General features: G+C 43.6%; 2 long non-coding RNA genes across 3 annotated transcripts in view; one reads left to right on the top strand and one right to left on the bottom strand.

Annotated features, from left to right (window-relative positions):
- Nucleotides 1–787: 787 nt before the first annotated feature.
- On the bottom strand, nt 788–5,028 carry LOC129658945 (uncharacterized). Of its 2 annotated transcripts, none has more exons than XR_008717605.1 (3): nt 4,875–5,028; nt 4,065–4,318; nt 788–1,526 (listed from the first exon to the last, which is right to left on the bottom strand). It is a non-coding gene; the product is annotated as an uncharacterized LOC129658945 (long non-coding RNA). The 2 variants fall into 2 exon arrangements; XR_008717604.1 differs by having other exon boundaries at nt 4,849–5,026.
- LOC129658943 (uncharacterized) overlaps nt 4,173–10,070 on the top strand; it is a 57,872-nt gene continuing 51,974 nt past the window's right edge. Inside the window, exon 1 of the long non-coding RNA XR_008717601.1 lies at nt 4,173–4,308. This is a non-coding gene — a long non-coding RNA (uncharacterized LOC129658943). The remainder of the gene's footprint in view (nt 4,309–10,070) is intronic.

The following is a 10,070-nucleotide window of genomic DNA, read 5'->3' as shown; positions in this document are numbered from 1 at the left end:
CCGGAGTTGCCAGTGGGCATACAGGGTGGTCATGTTGTGGCCACTGTTGACACTGGGCATGGGCCAGGGCTGAGTCTCCCACCCCGACCCGAGGCTACCATGTGAGGCCACCTAGCCCTGTGGGCTAAGCCCCTAGCAGTGGCTTGGGGCTACTTATTAGCACTATTTGATTTTGCCAGTATGGCAGAGTTGCTTCTGTCTTTGGGATCAACGTGTCCTCCAGACTGGCCATGGTGGTTAATGCTCTGCTTTGGTTTAAACCATCTCCCAGTCCTGGGACTGGCATCAGTCACAGTGTAGTGCTCTAGGGGTCTTTATTGTTGTTCAGTAGCTACATCGTGTCTGACTCTTCACGACCCCATGGACTGCAGCACTCCAGACCTCCCTGCCCCTCACCATCTCCCGGAGTTCGCCCAAGTTCATGTCCATTGAATCAGTAGGCGTCTTAGCTTTGTTGGAAATAGATTTCAGGCTGGAGTCAACTGCAGGTGATTAGCAGTGGGTGCCAAGAATTCTGCATTGAGAAGAATTCTTATAAATGAGTGATATTTTTGATGGGTACAGGGCAGGAAGTGGTAACAACAGTGCTATATATAATTACCAACAGTGCATTAGACCTTGCCTTTTATGCAGCTTTTAGATTTAACAACTTCTACTTCTTATCCTTCTCTCTCTTTCTCTTTTTCTGCTGCTTCCTCCCCCTCTTCCTCCCCTTCCTCTTCTTTTAATCAGAAATAACTCAGATTTGGCAACATTGACAGGCATGCATGAATGAGAAAAGCAGAAAGTTCAAAGAACACTTTATTATTGACACCTAATTCAATTCAAATTCCCTTCAACGACAAAAAAGTGGGAATGGATTTATTTGCTCGGGTAACTGAAAGTCCACATGTAGGCTTTCAGGCATGGCTGGATCTAGGGGCTCAAATGTTGTTCTCAACAATTGTCTCCTCCTCAGCTCCCAGCTCTGATTTCTTCTGTGAGACTTCATTCCATAAAGAAGACAAAGGCCTCCAGCATCTCTGGCCGAAGTCTTGATTTGAGTCTGCCTTTGTCCTTTATCCCATCATCAGTCAACCACCGAGGTGGAAAATAGGCTATTTGCCCAGCTTTTCATGAGCCTGTCCCTGGAGCTCAATCCTCAAGGACTGGCAACAGAGAAAGGACAATTCCTTAAGGGAAAACTAGGGTTCCATTATTAGGGGAGGAGGGAATGGGCCTTGGAAGAAGAAAGCAATAACAATCCACTCAAATTTCCACTGACAGGACTTTGAGGAGACACTGTGTAACCTTTCCAGAGGGCTATGGCGTGAGCTGGGTGAAAGAACTGGAATGTTTTCCAGAAACCCCACTGGAGTTCCTTTTGAGGTCAACCCCTGGCACTGGGGCTAGAAGGCTTGGTGCTCTTGGTGACCTTTGGAAGACCTCCACCTTGCCGCTGTCCTTGACTGTACAGAGAAGTCAAAAGGCATCACAGAGCTCTTTGTATCCAGTCCCCTGATATCCAAGTGAGGAGACTGAGGGAACTGAGGGACACAGAAAAACCTACATGTTAGTGGAAAACCAGAAATAAAAACCAGATTAAAAAGCAGAGATATTACTTTGTCAACAAAGGTCCATCTAGTCAAGGCTATGGTTTTTCCAGTGGTCATGTATGGATGTGAGAGTTGGACTGTGAAGAAAGCTGAGTGCCGAAGAATTGATTGGAACTGTGGTGTTGGAGAAGACTCTTGAGAGTCCCTTGGACTGCAAGGAGATCCAACCAGTCCATTCTGAAGAAGATCAGTCCTGGGTGTTCTTTGGAAGGAATAACACTGAGGCTGAAACTCCAATACTTTGGCCACCTCATGCGAAGAGTTGACTCATTGGAAAAGACTCTGATGCTGGGAGGGATTGGGGACAGGAGGAGAAGGGGACGACAGAGGATGAGATGGCTGGATGGCATCACCGACTCAATGCACATGAGTTTGAGTGAACTCCGGGAGTTGATGATGGACAGGGAGGCCTGGTGTGCTGCGATTCATGGCATCACAAAGAGTCGAACACGACTGAGCAACTGAACTGAACTGAGTGGAAAACCAAGACTACAGCGCACCTTGCCTCACGCCTGGACCAAGGCTTCTTTTACTTCAAGGTGTTTGCTAGGGTTTGAGTTCTGAAGCTGGGCAAATCTGTAGATACCAACATTACATTGAAGCAACTGCAAACTGTTTCTGGTTACAAGTATCGCATTGCTCTAGAGTGACTGTGTGTTGAGAGCGATGGGACACTTGTAATCAGAAATGTGGAGCCAGCAGGAGCAGAGAGGTATAGAGCAGACTGGGCAGAGTGGGAGAGAGGGTGAATGCTGGCTAGACCATCGAGCAGCCCGGGCTGTTCAATGCTCTCAATTAAACTTCTTCAATCAATTGAATGAACCTCTTTGAAAATAGAATCTTTGCCCTTAATACAGAATATGTGTTTACGTCTGATAAGCAATCGATAAGAGACTGACCTGAGGACTCTGCTGCTCTCAACAGGCCCAAATGCTGGCTCTTGAGTTCTCAAGAGGAGCCACAGTTGTTGAGCGTGAAAAACATGATTGGAGAAAAACATGATTGTTCTCAATGGAATTCTGGGACCTCCCCCCACCCCTTCAGGCGCTCTCACGTCTCTTTCTTTCCCGTCTGATCCTATGGCCTGACCCTCTGGTGGCACTTCCCGTATGTTCAAGGGCACTGAGATGCTCCTCCTTCCACTGCTACAAACCCTGCCCCCCCACCTCCCCACCCACTGGTGGGAACACTAATCTCAGTGTTGCATGACTGCTGGCTTTGGCATTAGTGTATCTTCCCTGGTGGCTCAGCTGGTAAAGAATCTGCCTGCAATGCAGGAGATCTGGGTTGGGAAGGTCCCCTAGAGAAAGGAGCAGCTACCCACTCCAGTATTCTGGTCTGGAGAATTCCATGGACAGAGGAGCCTGGCAGGCTACAGTCCATGGGGTTGCAGAGTCAGACACGACTGAGCAACTTTCACTCTTTGCATTAGGGTGGTGATCGCGTGACTTGGCAGAGAACTAGCTGATCCGAAGTGCCCTGGAAACCTCTAACACCTGACAGAGGCCACCTCTGACAGCCAGGGATGTGGCAGTTGATTTTAGAAATGCCTCATCGGTGGAGGCTGGATTATATATCAGCTCTCCGGGGCTTTCTTCTCCAGCTGCTTCCCAGGGAGCTCTTCTATCGATTTGGATCCAAGGTATCTCCTTACTATTTCTGGTCCTGCGCTGTAGTGCCCAAGGGTCTGTCTCACATTTAGAGCATCCCCCACTGCGCCCCATCCCTGGTGCAGACAGAAGGATTCTCAGGATGGGGATCAACACCATAGATTAACACCATTGCTTCCACCCTTTTCCAGCAGCTTAATGCTATTTCCAATGGCTGGCTTCTAAATCCTTTCTGCTCTGCTATAGTGTCTGTTCTGGCCCAGGGAATTATGGACCTCTTAGCATCAAGAGTTCTGTATATCCTCTGAGATTGTCTGTAATTTTGTGTGAAAATACACCTCTATGGATTTTTTTTCCCCCTGAGAAAATGGTCTGGAGCTCCCGTAATTCCTCGAAGGGCTTGATGAACAATAAAAGAAACATTCATGCTCATCATCAAGGCTTTATCCAGCCTCATCCATGTGTCAGCAAGCAGGGAAGTCAGCACCATTCCGCCCTGTTTGCTCTCTCCTGGCCTTTCATGGCTGAGTTGGCCATGCATGGGATCAGTAGACAAACTGAGGGGTATTTTTATCCTGCTGGCAGGAGCTGCCCTCCTGGGTGAGCTGTGACTTTGGCTCCAGCGTGAAGGAAGAAACTAGCAGGAGAGAGCAGATCCTGATGACTCTCTCCTGAGTTCTTGCTCCCTGCAGCCTGCCACCCATCTGTTAGCCACCCTCAGAACCTGCCCGGGGCGGGGGTGGGGGGCACCCCAGCCTCCTCATCTTGGGTCTCAGTGGTGAGCCCATGGTGAGAGCAACCCAGGGCCAAGCAGGTTTTCCCACTCTAGAAACCAGGCTTTTGGTTAAAGATGAAGCACCTGGAGAGGAGAGAGGGGTGGGCTCACGCTAAAGCCGGAAGTGTCCTGGTCTCGCGGTCGTTTTCTGGGGGTGGGCAGGGCAAGCGGACAAGGGGGAGAGGCCTGAGCAGGGAAGACGAAGGGGCGACGAGGTCTGCAAGAGGACAAGGGTGGAGGTGCACCTCGGGCCTCCTGCCTGAAGAGCCCCAGTGGTGGAAGCCGGACAGTCCAGGAATACCAGGCAGTGGACTGCAGAGGAGGAGCGGTGAGTGTCCCTGCAGACGTCAGAGGCAGAGATGTCAGGCTGATGTAACTGTGTTTATGGCTTTCCTCCCTTCACTCTTTCTGACCCTACGTGGACTATGGAAAATAAAAACAGCTGTTTTGCGGAGGAACTCTGTGCTGGACACTGTGCCTTGTACACATAAGCCCAGACATTTTCTTAACTGTCCTACGTGGTAGGATTTGTGTGTGTGCGCACACACAAATTGGATTTTTAAAAATTGAGTTACAATTCACATACCACAAAATTCACCCTTTTAAAGTGTACGATTCAGTGCTTTTTAGTATTTTCACAAGGTCATGCAACCGTCACCATTATCTAATTCCAGAGCATTTTTTATTACCCCCCAAAGAAACTCTGTACCCATTATCAATGACTCCCTATTCCATCCTATTAATGGCAACAACTCATCTGCTTTCTATCTCCATGAATTTGCCTATAATGGACAGAATGGGATCTTATAATACATAGTCTTTTGTAACTGACTTCTTTTGTTGTTCAGCCCCATGTGGGTCCACTCACCAGTGCAGCAAAGCCAGTCTACTTACACTGGCTTGTGGTGAAAGAAAGTCCAGTGTTTATTGCAGGGCATCAGGCAAGTAGTACCAGAAGCTAACGTCCAAAGGAAAAGGCCTGAATTACCTGATGACTTTCAGGGAGGGGTTTTTAAAGGCAGGGTGAGGACGAGGGTTATGGGATCAGCTGGTGGACAGTCTCCTATTTTTGGTCGGTAGTGAGGTAATCAGGAGTCAGCATCAACCTTCTGGTTCTAATCAGTTTGGGGTCTACATGCTTGTGGTCAACATTCAGTTAACTTCTTCCACCTGGGAGGGATTTTAGTAGCTGCAAAACAGCTCAAGGATATGGCTTGCTGCTGCTGCTGCTAAGTCGCTTCAGTCGTGTCCGACTCTGTGTGACCCCACGGACTGCAGCCCACCAGGCTTCCCTGTCCCTGGGATTCTCCAGGCAAGAACACTGGAGTGGGTTGCCATTTCCTTCTCCAATGCATGAAAGTGGAAAGTGAAAGTGAAGTCACTCAGTCATGTCCGACTCTTAGCGACCCCATGGACTGCAGCCTACCAGGCTCCTCCATCCATGGGATTTTCCAGGCAAGAATACTGGAGTGGGGTGCCATTGCCTTCTCCCATAAACAAGAGGTAGATGGAGAATATGGGGAATCTGTTCAGGAAGAGCCGCATAACATTCTACTTGATTACAATCCCTTCTTTTCTTTGATAGTCCTCAAACTTGACAGGGAACATGTACAGGACAAGAAAGGGAATAGTTTTGGTTAGAGAAGTTCATCATAAACTTGGCCAAGGAACTCACTTTTAGGAGGATTTGGTTTCAGCCTCCACCCTGTTTCAGCTTTCCCCAAATCTTAGAGGGAATGGGGCTCTGGGTATTTCCTGCTGAAACGGGGTATAGTCCTTCCTCAATGTGAGGAATGGATTCAGAATTGGTTATATGCCCCAGTTTCAAGCCTAGCACTGATATTTTGTGTTATGAAAACATTACCTCTCTCTTTGATTGCTTTGTCATAGTACATGTACAGAGCTTGGAAAATTAGCAGACATATCATAATAAGGATAATGATTAAAATGCATCTTGCAGTATTCCTCCAAATAGTCCTCCTATTTTAGATGGAAAATAAGTTTTGGAGTGGGTTCTCTTTACATATATCCAGTAAACGAGCAGCTTTTTGAATTGCTCTGTATTTTCATTTTAACTTCTCTAAGGTTTTCTTTTTAATTGAAGTACAGTTAATTTACTGGTTAGTTTTAGTTTGTGTTAGTTTCGTTGTGTACAGCAGTGATTCAGTTATCCATATGTTATATATATGGGGTTGATGTGCTTGCGGTCAGCATTCAGTTAACTTCTTGCACCGGTAGGGCTTTCAGTAGCTGCGTTAGTCTCTGGTGTATAGCAAAGTGGTTCAGTTATCCATGTATAACATACATACACACATACATGTATTCTTTGGGGGGGCTTCCTTTGTGGCTCAGCTGGTAAAGAATCCACCTACAATGCAGGAGACCTGGGTTCAATCCCTGGGTTGGAAAGATTCCCCGGAGAAGGGAAAGGCTACCCACTCCAGTATTCTGGCCTGAAGAATTCCATGGGCTGTATAGTCCTTGGGGTCACAAAGAGTCAGACATGACTGAGCGACTTTCACTTTCACATATGGTTTTTTAAAATTCTTTTCCATTATAATTTATTACAAGATATTAAATATAGTTCCCTGCATTACACAGTAGGACCTTGTTGTTTATTTAATATATAGTAGTTTGTATTTGCTAATCCTAAACACCTAATTTGTCTCTGCCCTCTCTTTCCCCTTTGATAACCATAAGTTTGTCTGTCTTTGAGTCTGTTTCTGTTTTGTGAATAAGTTGACTTGTATCTTTTTTGTGGTAGCCATGATATTTGTCTTTGTTTGACTTAGTATGATTTCTACGTCCATCCATGTTGCTTCAAATGACATTATTTCATTCTTCTTATGGCTGAGTAATATTCCATTGTATTTGTGTGTGTATACATATATGCCACATCTTTATCCATTCATCTGTTGATGGACACTTAGGCTGTCACCACGGTTCTTTGTCTTAGCTACTGTAAATTGTGCTGCTTTGAACATTGGGGTACATGTATCTTTTTGAATTAGAATTTTTGTCTTTTCTGAATGTATGTTCAGGAGTGGGATTGCTGGCTCATATGGGAGCTCTATTTTTAGTTTTTTAAGCAACCTCCATACTGTTCTCCGTAGAGGTTGCACCAGTTTACATTCCCACCAACAGTGCTCAAGGATTCTCTCTCTTCCACACCCTCTTTAGCATTTTTTGTTTGTAGACTTTTTGATGATGGCCATTCTGACTGGTGTGAGGTGATCCCTCATTATACTTTTGATTTCTATTTCTCTAATAATTAGCCATGTGGAGGATCTTTTCCTGTGCCTGGTGGCCATCTGTATATCTTCTATGGTAAAATGTCTATTTAGATCTTCTGCTCATTTGTTGATTAGGTTGTTTTTTTTGTTGTTGTTATTGAAGTATGTAAGTGCTCATATATTTTGGAAATTAAGTCCTTGTTGGTCACATCATTTGCAAATGTTTTCTCCCATTCCATAAGTTGTCTTTTCATTTTGTTTTACTTTGTGCAAAGCTTCTAAGCTTAAGTCTCATTTGTTTATTTTTGCCTTTATTTCTAATGCCTTGGGAGACTGACCTAAGAAAATATTGCTGTGTTATATGTTAGAGAATGTCTTGCTATGTTCTCTTACAGGCGTTTTATGGTGTCACGCCTTAGATTTAAGTCTTTTAGCCATTTTGAGTTTATTTTTGCGTGTAGGGTGAGAGACCATTTTTACTTCATCGATTGACATACAGCTCTCGAGGCCAGGGATACGAATTATACATAACAGTTGTTGGTCACTACACACATCTCCCTTTTTGCCAAAATATTATTTAAAGCAATTTTATTATCTAATAGTGTCCTGGCTAAAGAATCTAGTGCCCACCTGGGAGGCTGTGGCTTGAGCCACTTTGTTTTCCACTGTATTCCTAAAGTAAGATAAAGGTTTCCTGGCTCCAAGAGGAGACCTTGAGACCGTAAGGATGCCGCTGGCAGCTGCGAGCAGATAGTCTTTTGAGAATATCTGGTTGTGTCCTTGAGTCGGATACTATTTAGAAAACTCGAGCGCTCAGTAATACAGAACTGTGTCTGAAACCACATCCACAGCGTCTACCTGGCTGTATTTTGGATTCCGGAACAACGAGGCCTGGTGTGTTGCCGTCCCTGGAGTCACAGAGAGTCAGACACGGCCGAGCAACTGAACTGAACAACAGTTATTCTATTTTTTTTAATGTATTTTTCAGTGGTTAAAACAGATGTAGAGTGTATGTTTAATAGGCCACAAATGGGCTGTTCTGGTTAGCCTAAAGTTCAATTTAAGTCATGTTATAAGCCCGAATGACTTTCCCAGACCTCAATATGTGAAAATTTCCAGCACATTTCCCACTTAGATAGAATGCATGAATAATCAAAGTAATTGTCCCTTGTTGCCATAATGGTAGCTGCCTGCCCTGGGTCAGTGACGCCCCTCAGTGCTAGGGCTATAGTTTGTGTGTATGCATGTGTGTGTGTGTGTGTGTGTGTGTGTGTATAATTTGCCTGCTTATCCAAGTTGGGGGAAAATAATGAGACAAAATGAATAAGCACAGAGGCATGCGGATGGGGAAGCACTTTGCAGGTTATACACATTATCAGTTACACTGAATTTTCATACAAACACCATACACGCACTTCAAGCCACAGGCCTGGAGCAAGGAGTGGTACATGTCCTGCATAATAATACCTTGTGACAACTTCATTAGAGAATTTTCTTTCCATTCTAAACACTAGGATGGAAACAGTATGGTTACAGGTGGCAACAGTATGGTTAGAAATAAAACAATAACTTTCAATGTTAGTAGGGAGACAAAGTTTTGGGAAAAAGTTCAATTGAATTAGTGTGATAGATCTTATTGACCTGGTCTGGATTCTTGGGTTCGCTGTCTGCCATGGCTATCATCCCTTTTTTGTCCTCTTGCGGATATCACTTGGAATCAACAGACCTTTCTATAGACCAGTCCAATTCGGAGGGCTTTTTTAAGTGATAAATATGAATTAGAGAGTTAAGTCCCTTCAGTTGCGTTGTGCATGAGGTATTTAAGAACACCTGATAAAAGTTGTTTAAATGATGCCTTTTCCAGTAAGTATAATCACCTGGTTGCAGGTCATGGGGCATTTTACCTTCATCCAGACTTAGAGTACTGTGTTTGAATTCAGAAAAAAAGCTTAGAATATTGTCTTAATGACTCAAACTTTACAGTAAAGTAACATAGTAACAAGGAACTACTTGGGAGTGAGTCTTAAGCAGTAAATACTGACTTGAATCAACAAAACTAGAATTTAATATCCATTGAAACATTTTTTTATTTCTAAAATTGCCCTCATTTTTATTTATATTTTTTAATCCAAAAATAGACAAATTACAACTAATTTGTTGAAAAAGTAAGTCTGATTATAGTTGATTGATCACATAGGCTCTTTTAAATTGGTTATGCTGGAACTCTTCATAAAGAACCTCATGAACTAAAGGCCAGGAAAGCTATACCATTGGCTTGTCATCAGATTGTGCCTATAATCTATATATTTGGGTGATTTCTCCTCTTCTTGAAGTCCCCCAGATATCTTGATGTTCTTGTACCAGTCAGGAGGTGACCTTCTTATTCATCTGATAAATCTACAGAAAACCTAAGAGTTTCCAGTTCCTGGAAGGATCAGGTAGAGGGAGAAGAGAAGTGTTGGGATTTCACTTACAAAAGTGTAATTTCCCAAGCTGTTATAAATTATAATTAGGTTAAGGGGAAAGAGTTCCTTATATCTGGAAAACAGATTAAAAGTCAGTAACAGATTTTGAACAAGATGGCGGAGGAGTAGGTTGACATGGAGTACATCTCTCTCCATGGATACATCAGGAATACACCTTCAGACACAAAAGTGCATGCAGAACACCAGCTGAGAGCATAAAGGAGACCAGTGCAAAAGAATATATAAACTTACATATTCTTATAAAGTTATAAATATTAAATATGAAATATATACATATATTTATATTATAAATACATATGAAATATATACATATATTATTTATATATTATAAATATATATGAAATATATATTTTATATATTATAAATATATA

This window comes from Bubalus kerabau, chromosome 8, assembly GCF_029407905.1.
Source record: "Bubalus kerabau isolate K-KA32 ecotype Philippines breed swamp buffalo chromosome 8, PCC_UOA_SB_1v2, whole genome shotgun sequence".
Taxonomy (NCBI): domain Eukaryota; kingdom Metazoa; phylum Chordata; class Mammalia; order Artiodactyla; family Bovidae; genus Bubalus; species Bubalus kerabau.
This window is presented reverse-complemented; position numbering and strand designations above follow the sequence as displayed.